The 13,061-nt window shown below is 39.3% G+C and overlaps 1 protein-coding gene and 1 long non-coding RNA gene across 4 annotated transcripts in view; one reads left to right on the top strand and one right to left on the bottom strand.

Annotated features, from left to right (window-relative positions):
• The window catches only part of ARHGEF4 (Rho guanine nucleotide exchange factor 4), a 210,183-nt gene that overhangs the window by 99,579 nt on the left and 97,543 nt on the right, over nucleotides 1-13,061 (top strand). The gene's annotated exons all lie outside the window — the stretch shown is intronic.
• Nucleotides 10,198-10,531, bottom strand: LOC117095192. The gene is made up of 2 exons (XR_004441851.1): nucleotides 10,449-10,531; nucleotides 10,198-10,349 (listed from the first exon to the last, which is right to left on the bottom strand). It is a non-coding gene; the product is annotated as an uncharacterized LOC117095192 (long non-coding RNA).

Genomic DNA, 13,061 nt, shown 5'->3' with positions numbered 1-13,061 from the left:
GCGCCCGGCCGACTTCTTCTTTTCCTAACTGAATACCCTTTATTTCTTTTTCTTGCCTGATTGCCCTAGCCAGAACTTCCAACACTATGTTGAATAGGAGTGGTGAGAGAGGGCATCCCTGTCTTGTGCCAGTTTTCAAAGGGAATGCTTCCAGTTTTTGCCCATTCAGTATGATACTGGCTGTGGGTCTGTCATAAATAGCTCTTATTATTTTGAGATACGTTCCATCAATATCGAATTTATTAAGAGTTTTTAGCATGAAGGGCTGTTGAATTTTGTCAAAGGCCCTTTCTGCATCTATTGAGATAATCATGTGGTTTTTGTCTTTGGTTCTGTTTATGTGCTGGATTACGTTTATTGATTTGCGTATGTTGAACTAGCCTTGCATCCCAGGGATGAAGCTCACTTGATCATGGTGGATAAGCTTTTTGATGTGCTGCTGGATTTGGTTTGCCAGTATTTTATTGAGGATTTTCGCATGGATGTTCATCAGGGATATTGGTCTAAAATTCTCTTTTTTTGTTGTGTCTCTGCCAGGCTTTGGTATCAAGATGATATTGGCCTCATAAAATGAGTTAGGGAGGATTCCCTCTTTTTCTATTGATTGGAATAGTTTCAGAAGGAATGGTACCAGCTCCTCCTTGTATCTCTGGTAGAATTCGGCTGTGAATCCATCTGGTCCTGGACTTTTTTTGGTTGGTAGGCTATTATTGCCTCAATTTCAGAACCTGCTATTGGTCTATTCAGGGATTCAACTTCTTCCTGGTTTAGTCTTGAGAGACTGTATGTGTCCAGGAAATTATCCATTTCTTCTAGATTTTCTAGTTTATTTGTGTAGAGGTGTTTATAGTATTCTCTGATGGTAGTTTGTATTTCTGTGGGGTCAGTGGTGATATCCCCTTTATCATTTTTTATTGCGTCTATTTGATTCCTCTCTCTTTTCTTCTTTATTAGTCTTGCTAGTGGTCTATCAATTGTGTTGATCTTTTCAAAAAACCAACTCCTGGATTCATTGATTTTTTTGGAGGGTTTTTTGTGTCTCTATCTCCTTCAGTTCTGCTCTGATCTTAGTTATTTCTTGCCTTCTGCTAGCTTTTGAATGTGTTTGCTCTTGCCTCTCTAGTTCTTTTAATTGTGATGTTAGAGTGTCAATTTTAGATCTTTCCTGCTTTCTCTTGTGGGCATTTAGTGCTATAAATTTCCCTCTACACACTGCTTTAAATGTGTCCCAGAGATTCTGGTATGTTGTATCTTTGTTCTCATTGGTTTCAAAGAACATCTTTATTTCTGCCTTCATTTCATTATGTACCCAGTAGTCATTCAGGAGCAGGTTGTTCAGTTTCCACGTAGTTGAGCGGTTTTGATTGAGTTTCTTAGTCCTGAGTTCTAGTTTGATTGCACTGTGGTCTGAGAGACAGTTTAAAAAAAAAAAAAAAAGAGAAGTTTGTTATAATTTCTGTTCTTTTACATTTGCTGAGGAGTGCTTTACTTCCAATTATGTGGTCAATTTTGGAATAAGTGCGATGTGATCCTGAGAAGAATGTATATTCTGTTGATTTGGAGTGGAGAGTTCTCTAGATGTCTATTAGGTCCGCTTGGTGCAGAGATGAGTTCAATTCCTGGATATCCTTGTTAACTTTCTGTCTCATTGATCTGTCTAATGTTGACAGTGGGGTGTTGAAGTCTCCCATTATTATTGTATAGGAGTCTACGTCTCTTTGTAAGAGAAATTCTTTTTTAATGTAGGCTTTTACAACTAGAAAGTTCCCTCTCAGCATAGCCTTCACTGCATCCATAAGTTTTGATAGGTTGTGTTTTTGTTTTCATTCATCTCACAGTATTTTCTAATTTTGTGATTTCTTCTTTTCTGTGAAATCTTATGATTTCTTCTTTGACTCACTGACTGTTTAATGTTGTATTAATTTCCACACATTTGTGAATTTTCCAGTTCTGCTATTGATGTCTAGTTTCATTATATTGCAGTCAGAAAAGATACTTTGTATGAATTCAGTCTTTTAAAATTTACTGGCCGGGCACGGTGGCTCATGCACGTAATTCCAGCACTTTGGGAGGCTGAGGCAGGCGGATCACTTGAGGTCAGGAGTTCGAGACCAGCCTGACCAACCTGGTGAAACCCCGTCTCTACTAAAAACACAAAATTAGCTGGGTGTGGTGGTATGTGCCTATAATCCCAGCTACTCAAGAGGCTAAGGCAGGAGAATTGCTTGAGCCTGGGAGGCAGAGGTTGCAGTGAGCCAAGATCATGCCATTGCACTCCAGCCTGGGCAACAAGAGTGAAATTCCATCTCAAAAAAAAAAAAAATTTACTGAAATTTGTTTTCTGGTCTCACTGATGGTCTCTTCGGGAGAATGTTCCATGTGTACTTGAGAAGAATGTGTATTCTGTTGTTTGGTTTAGTGTTCTGTATATGTCTGTTAGTTTTAATTGGTTTACAGTATTGTTCAAGACCTGTATTTCCTCATTGGCCTTATGTCCATTTATTATTGAAAGGGTGTTGAAGTCTCCAACTATTACTGCAGAACTGTCTCTTTCTCACAGTGAGATTTCTGTCAATTTTTGTTGCTCAGTTGGTAGGTACCTGTTTGTAATTGTTATGTCTTCTTGATGAACTGACTTTTTAATCAATCTATAATGTATTTCTTTGTTTTTATAGCAGTTTGCAACTTAAAATCTATGTTCTCTGGTGCTGGTATAGACACTCCCGCTCTCTTTTGGTTATTATTTGCATGGGATAACTTTTCCATTCAGTTTTGAAGTATGGTTTTCCCAGATATAGAATTCTTGCTGAACGTTTTTTTTTTCTTTCCCTCTTTTATATGTGTCATCTCACTGCCTCTGGCCTTCTTGGTTTCTGAGGAGAAATCAGCTGTTAATCCTATTCGGAATCCCTGGTACATGGTGAATTACTTCTCTATTGTTGATTTCAAGATTCACTTTTTGTCTTTGGTTTTCAGCTATTTTATTCCAATGCGTCTCAGTGTGAGTCTTCATGTTTATCCACCATTGAGTTCACTGAGCTTCTTGGATGTGTAGATTCATGTACTTTATCAAATTTAGGAATTTTCAGCAATTTCTTCAAAAAGTCTTTCTAATTTTTTTCTTTCTTCCTTCCTTCCTTCCTTCCTTCCTTCCTTCTTTCCTTCCTTCCTTTCTTTCTTTCTTTTTTTTTTTTTTTGAGACAGAGTTTTGCTCCTGTTGCCCAGGCTGGAGTGCAGTGGTGCCATCTTGGCTCACCACAACCTCCACCTCCTAAGTTCAAGCGATTCTCCTGTCTCAGCCTCCCAAGTACCTGGGATTACAGGCATGCGCCACCAGGTCCGGCTAATTTTTTTTCTATTTTTAGTAGAGATGGAGTTCCTCCATGTTGGTGAGCCTGGTCTCAAACTTCTGACCTCAGGTGATCTGCCCCCCTTCACCTCCCAAAGTGCTGGGATTACAGGTGTGAGCCACCGCGTCTGGCCTTTCTCTCTTTCTTTTGAGATTCCATTATGGGTATGTTGGTGTGCTTGATGGTGCCCTAGGTTCTATTAATTTTCTTCATGCTTCTTTCCTTCATATTGGAAAATCTTAGTTGGCCATCCACAGAAAAAAAGAATCCACTGATTCTTTTTTCTGCCTACTGAGACATGTTGTGACATTGAATTTTAGTTATTGTACTTTTCAACTCCAGAACTTTTACCTGTTTTTTTAATACTTTCTCTTTATTGGTATTCCATCTGATGAGACATCATTCTTTTGGTTCCTTTAGTGGATTTTGTTTCACTTAGCTCTTTAAGCATATTTAAAACAGTTGATTAGAGTCTTTGTCTAGTAAGACCCTGTGCTTTCTCAGGGACGGTTTTTGTTCATTTATTTTCTTTCTGTGAGTGGGCCATACTTTCTTTTTTTTTTTTTTGAGACGGAGTCTCACTGTGTCGCCCAGGCTGGAGTGGAGTAGCGCAATCTCAGCTTACTACAAGCTTCACCTCCTGGATTCAAACCATTCTCCTGCCTCAGCCTCCCAAGTAACTGGGACTATTGGCGCCTGCCACCACGCCTGGCTAATTTTTTGTATTTTTAGTAGAGACGGGGTTTCACCATGTTAGCCAAGATGGTGTCAATCTCCTGACCTCGTGATCCACCTGCCTCAGCCTCCCAAAGTGCTAGGATTACAGGTGTGAGCCACTGCACCTGGCCACTTTCTTGTTTCTTTGTATCATAATTTTTTGTTGAAAACTAGGCATCTTGAATATTATAATGTGGCAACACAGTGGCTGCATGTATGTTGCTGACAGTATTCTATGGCCTGGATGTACAGCGACTTGTTTAATCATTCACCTGTTGGAGGATATCTAGATGGGTTCCAGGTTTAGGCTATTATAAATAATATGTTTAATAACATACGTTTTCTTTTCTCTAGGGTAAATACCCAAGAGTACAATTGTTGGGTCATATGATAGTTGTCTGTTTAGTTTTATAAGAATCTGCCACATTATTTTCCAGAGGGCTATACCATTTTACCTTCCCACCGGTAAAGTTTGCATGATCCAGTTTCTCAGCATTCTTATCAGCATTTTTTTTTTTTGCTATGTTTAAATTTTTACCATAATAGCAATAGCGGTGTAGTGATAACTCATTTTGGAAATGGTTGGGTTCTAAGGGGCAATAATGTAGAAAATACTTTCATTGCATATTTGCCATTGGTACAACACTTTAGGTGAACTGCCTTTTCTATTCTTGTATCCATTTTCTTTTTTTTTTTTTTTTTTTTTTTGAGACAGAGTCTTGCTCTGCCGCCCAGGCTGGAGTGCAGTGGCCGGATCTCAGCTCACTGAAGGAAGCTCCGCCTCCTAGGTTCACGCCATTCTCCTGCCTCAGCCTCCTGAGTAGCTGGGACTACAGGCGCCCGCCACCTCGCCCGGCTAGTTTTTTGTATTTTTTAGTAGAGACGGGGTTTCACCGGGTTAGCCAGGATGGCCTCGATCTCCTGACCTCGTGATCCGCCCGTCTCGGCCTCCCAAAGTGCTGGGATTACAGGCTTGAGCCACCGCGCCCGGCCTCTTGTATCCATTTTCTAACTGGGTAGCCTTTTCCTTTTCTCTGCCCAAACAATTGAGAGGTAAGGCATTTTTTTTAATGTTGATCTTTGAGAGACAGAATGTATATGTGTCTGTGTATTATATATATTCATATTCCATATATTAGTCCTTTGTTGAGTATGTGGTTTACAAACATTATCACCCAGTGTATAGCTTGTGTTTTCATCTTCTTACCACGGTCTTCACAGAACAAATTTTTAAATGTCGTTGAAGTCTAGTTAATCAGTTTTTTCCATTTATGGATGTGCGTTTGGCGTCATGTCTAAAAACTCTTCAGTGACCCCTAAGTCTCAAAGATTTTCTTTTTTCTAAAGTTTTATCATTGTACTTTTCACATTTAAGTTTGTGATTGATTTCCAGTTACATTTTTTTGACTTTTTTTTTTAGGTTCAGGGGTACATGTGCAGGTTTGTTATATGGGCAAATTGCGTGTTGTAAGGGTTTGCTGTACAGATTATTTTGTCACCCAGGTAATAAGTATAATACTGGGTGACATGGGTAGTATAATGGGTAGTTTTTCAGTCCTCACCCTCCTCCTGCCCTCCACCCTGAGGGAGGCCCCAGAATCTGTTGTTGCCTTCTCTGTGTCCACATGTACTCAATCTTTATCTCCCACTTATGACAACATGTAGTATTTGGTTGTCTGTTCCTGTGTCAGTTTCCCTAGCATAAAGGCCTCCCGTTGCAACCATGTTGCTGCAAAAGGAAATGATCTCATTCTTTCTTATGGTTGCATAAGTTGTGGGATTTAGGTGAAGTTTTTTTTCTTTTCTTTCTTTTTTTTTTTTTTTTCTGCCTGTGGATACTGTTGGACCACTTGTTGAAAAGAGTTATTATTCCTCATTGATTACTTTTGCACCTTTGCCAAAAATCAGTTGGATATACTTATGCCTGTTTCTAGCCTCTCTGTTCGGTACTGTTGACACCTGTGTCTATGCTTCCACCAGTGCCACACTGTCTTGATCTTCATAGCTATGTACTGAGCATTCGTGTTGATTAGATGGAGTCCTTCCACCATATTTCTTTTTTTCAACATTGTTTTACCCTTTCCATGGCTGGCTCCTCCAATAGTAAATATTAAAGTAAGTTTGTCTTGTCTATAAATGCTTTGCTGAGAATCTGATGAGACTGCAGAAAACTTATAAATTAATTTACGGAAAACTATCATCTTTATTATGTTTTGTCTCCCAACACAAGAATACAGGTATATCTTTTCATTTATTTAGGTTTTCTTTAACTTCTTTTCTCAGAATTTTGTAATTTCCTGCATGCAGATCCTATGCATTTTTAAATGTATACTTTTGTATTTAATTTTCCTAGGAAGTATTACAAATACTGTGTTTTAAATTTCATTTTCCACAAGTTGATTTTTTTTTTTTTTTTGAGACGGAGTCTCGCTCTGTCGCCCAGGCTGGACTGGAGTGCAGTGGTGTGATCTCGGCTCACTACAAGCTCCGCCTCCCGGGTTCCGGCCATTCTCCTGCTTCAGCCTCCCGAGTAGCTGGGACTACAGGCGCCCGCCACCTCGCCCGGCTAATTTTTTGTATTTTTAGTAGAGACGGGGTTTCACCATGTTAGCCAGAATGGTCTCGATCTCCTGACCTCGTGATCCACCCGCCTCGGCCTCCCAAAGTGCTGGGATTACAGGCTTGAGCCACCGCACCCGGCCTGATTTTTAGTATATGTGTTGATACTGTATCCTGTGAGTCTGCTGAATTCATTTGTTAGTTCAAAGGTAGTTGTTTTTAATAAATTATTTGAAACTATCTATGTAAGCAACCATATCACCTGAAAATGGGGGGGGGGCGGGGTTATTTCTTCCTTTCTGGTGTGTATTCTTTTGATTTCTTTTCTTCCAGCCTCTGCCTACTGCCCAATTCCAAAGTCACTTCCAAATTCGTAGGTGTTTGTTATAGCTGTATCCCACTTCCAGGTGCTAAAGTTTGTATAGTGATTATACAGCAATACAGGTGCTACAGTGATATCAACAAAATACTGTTAACAGAGAGGAGGAGGTGGGTAATTCTGTGTAGATGGAACATTAGGAAAGATTTTGCATAAAATGAGACACTTTCCTAAGAATGGATAACGTTTCAGCGGGGAAACGTAGTTCAAAGAGAGGGGTTAGCAACATCACTGCAACCTCTGCCTCCTGGGTTCACACCATTCTCCTGCCTCAGCCTCCCGAGTGACTGGGACTACGGGCGCCTGCCACCATGCCTGGCTCATTTTTTGTATTTTTAGTAGAGACAGGATTTCACCATGTTAGCCAGGATGGTCTCCATCTCCTGACCTTTGTATGGTAGTATGAAAATTCATAGAGTGTCAGGGAAGTAGCGGGCAGGTGCCTGGTGGTAGAAAGATGGATGGCAAGAGTTGTTACAGTAGTCAGAAAACAATATTTGAAGAACTCTGGGCTCCCTGCCAATAGACCTTGACTTTGTAAGCAGCAGGCAGCCTTTTTAACATAAAATGGCATGATAAATTTTTAACATGGTTTTTAATGTAAAAATGGTATGATAAATTTTTAACATGGTTTTTAACGTAAAAATGGCATGTTAACTTTTCTGTAGAACAAGAAGGGAAGACTTAGAGAATGTTTAAGTAACACCTATGAGTAGTGACCTGAGAAAACGTTTTGTCAAAAGGTACTCAGTCGGCCCTTAAACCATGCAGGGGTTAGGGGTACCAACCACCTACACCGTCGAAAATCCATTTATAATTTTTTTTTTTTTTTGAGATGGAGTCTTGCTCTGTTCCCCAGGCTAGAGTGCAGTGGCATGATCTCAGCTCACTGCAACCCCCACCTCCTGGGTTCAAGCAATTCTCCTGCCTCAGCCTCCCTAGTAGCTGGGATTACAGGTGCATGCCACCACGCCTGGCTAATTTTTGTATTCTTAGTAGAGACAGGATTTCACCATGTTCGCCAGGCTGGTCTCAAACTCCTGAGCTCAGGTGATCTGCCTGCCTCGGCCTCCCAAAGTTCTGGGATTATATGTGTGAGCCACCGTGCTCAGCGTCATGTATAATTTTTGTCTCCTGAAAAACTTAACTATTAATAGCCTACTGTTGACCAGAAGCCTTGTTAATAACATAAACAGTCTAACACTTGTTTTGTATGTTGTAAGATATTATAAGTAGTATATATAGTATTGTTGCAATAAAGTAAGCTAGAGAAACAAAATGTTAAGAAAATCAGAGGGAAGAGAAAATATATTTACTATTTGTTCACTGGAAGTGGATTGTCATAAAGGTCTCCATCCTCATCATCTTCACATTGCATAGGCTAAGGAGGAGGATGGAGAGGAGCAGTTGGTCTTGTTGTCTCAGAAGTGGCAGAGGTGGAAGAAAATCCATGTATAAGTAAACCCATGCAGTTCAAACCCATGTTGCATAAGAGTCAACTGTAGTCACAAGCTTAAGTGGCTATTAAAAAAAACAAAATGTGATGTGACCTGCATAAATACATGTACAGGGTCCAGTTTCCCTTTAACCAGGATTAAAGTAGATTCTGAGAGAATTCCAAGCCTAAGATTCTTTGACTGTAAAAGGTTTGGAGGCCTAGAGATAATTTCTGATAATGTAATAGAAAATAGAGATTATATGCTAGTTGAGCATATTTGACTAGTTGAGTCAAATACGATGTGGTAGTTTCTTTTTTTTTTTTCAGACAGAGTCTTACTCTGTTGCCCAGGCTGGAGTGCAGGGGCGTGATACCAGCTGACTGCAAGCTCTGCTTCCCAGGTTCACACCATTCTCCTGCATCAGCTTCCCGAGTAGCTGGGACTACAGGAGCCCGCCACCAAGCCCAGTTAATTTTTTGTATTTTTAGTAGAGACAGGGTTTCACCGTGTTAGCCAGGATGGTCTCGATCTCCTGACCTCAATATCCACCCACCTCGGCTTCCCAAAGTGCTGGGATTACAGGCGTGAGCCACCGCGCCCAGCCGGTTGGGTAGTTTCTACTAGTTTCAACTACTCAGATATACATAAGCCATATTTTTGTGTAAACACAAAAAGGTAAACTCCAGGTATAATTCTGAAAAAAGTATGAAAAGAAGCAAGTAATAATGTGGTGTAACATGCAAGGGTTAGAACAGCAGGAATAATAGCACATATATTGAGTGAATAAGAGCACTAGGTCACTGTTCTCAAAGCAGTCACTGGACTACAGTGGACTTTTAATTTTGGAAGTGTGTTAATTTCTAAATAGGATTTCCTTTTTAAGAAAAGTAATAGAATTACCTTTCTATTACAGATTTATAGTTTAATTCCATTGTGATCAGAGAAACATACTTTGTATGATTTCATACTTTCAAACTTTTTTTTATTATTTCATTATTATGATTATCACCAAGGATATAGCCTCTCTTGGTGAATGTTCCATGTGCACTTGAAAATAATGGGTATTGTGCTATTGTTGGATGGATAGTCTACAAACGTCAGTTACTTCCAGTTGGTTGATGGTGTTGCTCACTTTGTCTGTTATCTTGTTTTTGTCTATTTGTTCTATTGATTACTGTGATAAAAGTGTTGAGGTTTCCAGTCAGCAATAGATCATTGTGAATTTTCCATTTCTTCTTTAAATTAAATTAAATTTTTGCTTCATATATTTTGAATGTCTGTGGTTAGATGCATGGACATCTAGGATTATATATCTTCTTGGTGAATTCACTCTTATTATGTTATGTTCTTCTGTGTCCCTGGTAATTTTCCTTGCTCTGAAATTGGTTTTGTCTGATATTACTAGAGCCATTCACATTTTTTTTTTGATTAGTATTTGTGTGTCACGATTTTTCACCCTTTTACTTTCCACCTGCCTTTATCATTATTTTGAAAGTTGGTTTCTTGTAGATAGCATATTGTTAGATGTTGTTTTTCCCTTAATTATTTTAATATTTGTTTTTCTGATAATGTGCTTTGAGTATTCAAACTTAATAAACTTACTGATGTGTTTGGATTTAGGTTTACCATATTATCATTCATTTTCTGTTCTCTTATTTTCATTGCTGTTTCCTTTTGGATTATTTAGGTATTTTTTAGTTTTCCATTTCAACTTACTGAGCTTTTAACTATATTTCTTTGTATAGTTTTTTTTAAATAATTCTAGGAATTAATATACATCCTTAACATTTCCATCTAGTTAGAATTAGTATTTTCCCACTTCGAGTGGAAGGAACGTAGACATCTTGCATCCCGTAGGTTCCTTTAACTTCCTCCTTTATGTTGTTGTTATCATGTATATTATATCTGCATACATTGAAAACCTAATTAGATAATACTATAATTTTGTGTTTAACTGTCAAGTATTTTTTAAAACTTAGGAGAAAAATAGTGTGTTATATTTACCCAGCTTCTTCTTATTTCTGTTGCTCTTCCTTCATTTCTGAAGTTCGAAGTTTCCCTCTGGTATCATTTTCCTTTGTATAAAGATCTTCCTTTAACATTTCTTTAGAACAGGTATACTGGCTATGGCTATGACTTCTCTTAGTTTTTCTCCATGTGATAATGTTCTCACTTTATCTTCAGTCCTGAATATACTTTTGCTGGATATAGATTTTTGGGTTGACAGTGATTTAGCACTTTACAAATATTTTTCCCCTTCTTTCTGGCCTCCTTGAAAAATCTGCATGCAAATGAATATTCCCCTATGCATGATCTGTTGTGGTTTCTAGCTGCTTTAAGGTTTTTTCATTGTCTCTAATTTTCAGCAGTTTATGATGTCTCTGGGCATTGATTTCCTTGGATTTTTCAGCTTGCAGTTTGCTGAGCTCTTGGGTCTGTAAGTTAATGTCTGTAAGCTCAGTTTGCTGAGCTCTTGGGTCTGTAAGTTAATCGTATTTGGGATGCTTTCAGAAATTATTCTTGATATTGTTCTGCACTCCACTCTCTCTTCCTTCTGGAACTCTGATGACAGAGTGTTAGACCTTTGTTGTTGTCACACAGGTCCCTGAAGTTCTACTGGGGATTTTTTTCCCCCAACCTTTTCTCTCTGTTCTTCAACTGGATAATTTCTGTTGAGCTATTTACATGCTTACTGATTCTTTCCTTTTTCATCTCATTTTATAATTGTACTCTGCCCCTGGATTTTATTTTAGTTATTATATTTTTCAGTACTAACATCTCCATTTTATTCTTTTATCTATTTATCTGCTATTATTTTTCATTCATGTCAAAAGTGTTCACCCTTACTTCTTAGAGCATGGTGATATAAGAGCTGCTTTAAAGCCTTTTTCTGATAATTCCAACAACTGTGTCATGTTGGTGTTGCCATTGTTGACTATCTTTTCCCTTAAGAGTTATTGAGATTTCATAGTTCTTTGTGTGTCAGGTAATTTTGGATTGTATCCTGGGCATCTTAAAGATTATGTTATGAGACTCTGGGCCTTGTTTAGTTCCTATGGAGAATAATGATTATTAAATTTGTTAAGCAGTTGACCCAGTTAAGTTCAGGCTGCAAGTTCTTACTGGTCTTCAGGGGCTGTTTCTTATGTCAGTTCAGGTTTTAAGATGTTTGCAGTGCCATTTGGATAATGTGGATTACCCAGTGGCCCCTGTGGGGCCTGAAATATGTTCTACCCCATGGTTCAGTTCTCAAAGACTCTTATATGCTGTTCGGGGTCAGATCCATTCGTACAGCTTGGAGTTAAGTCTGGGAGATCATACACAAGATTATGGGATCTTCTTCTTGAGACCCTTTTGGCATTCTCCCAGGCACCATTCCTAGTTTTCTTGATGGAAAGCTGGGGCTTTCATTTTCCCGCTCTGCCATGTGAAACCAAGCGGCAGCTGTGTCTGCCTCTGAAAGCAAGTGGCAGGGAGACAGAGATAGAAAAAAGAAACAGGGATTCTCTCCCATGCGTTGGTACCACAGTTCCTCTGGTCAGAGAGGATTCCTGTCCCTCAGAATTTTAGATGTCTGCACGACCACCACTGCCCTTACCATAATGAGACTGCCTAGGGGAATACGGTGGGAGAAATCATCACTAAAATACACATCCCTCATGCCCTCACGCCCTTAAGGACCCTTTTCCCGCTCTTCAGATCTGAGAGGGCTTCTTTTGGAGTCCTTTATGTCCATGCCCAGTTTCAAGCTGGTATTGAGTTCAGACCAGGGCACACCACAGGAACCACAAAACAAGAATCTCATCACAGGATCAGTGTTACTTTGACTTCTGGTTTCCTTCCCGTCTACCTGCTGCTGTTTGCCTCTAGAGTCCTCAGACTATACCCTCTCTGGAGCCAGGGTTTTTAGTTGTGTTCAAATGGATGGGGTGAAGTGTGCCACTCCATCTTTATCATTGTTTGTATATTGATGTTTCTGGAAATCACTAGAAGAATCTTCTAAGCACTGTTTGCTTAATAGTATGAGGAATACAAAAGCAAAAAGTAAAGGAACAAGCATTTATCTGAATACATACCACAGTTTTTAAGTTAATACAATAACTTCATAAGGTAGGAAAAAAAATCAAGAGGGGTCAGGTTTATCTCTGGACAATGAGATGATACAGAAAAGGCTCACCTCCCTGGTCGTCCCAAAGCCACAGCCAACAGTGGGTCCTTACTGTCTGAAGGGCAGTGTCTGTTTCATAATTAGGAGATGTCACGGATTTCGTGAGTTGTATTTTAATGAAGCATTCCAAAAAGACTATGCCTTAGCTAAAACTAACAGTCATGCTTTTGGGGAAGTATCAGCCTGTGTGGCTGACCAGCTCAGGGAGAGTTGGGAGTCTGAAGACCTCCACAATCCTGACTTCACCCATGGAATGACAGCCTATCCATGTGGCCAGATAGGTTGCCCACTGTAGACTCCAGGTGAAGTTTTTCTTGTGAGTTTTGATGTGAAAGTATGTCCTGGAGCTGTGCATATTTTGGTTGTGTGCTCCGTTCCCAAGGAAAAGTCCTCAGCAATTAGAAAAACTGCAGGGTGGCAATGACAGCTCTCATTTCTTTTCTTCATTT

This window comes from Trachypithecus francoisi, unplaced genomic scaffold (genome assembly GCF_009764315.1).
Source record: "Trachypithecus francoisi isolate TF-2019V2 unplaced genomic scaffold, Tfra_2.0 Lachesis_group13, whole genome shotgun sequence".
In the NCBI taxonomy this organism is placed as follows: Eukaryota; Metazoa; Chordata; class Mammalia; order Primates; family Cercopithecidae; genus Trachypithecus; species Trachypithecus francoisi.
The sequence above is the reverse complement of the archived record's forward strand: the minus strand, read 5'-3'. Positions and strand labels throughout refer to the sequence as shown.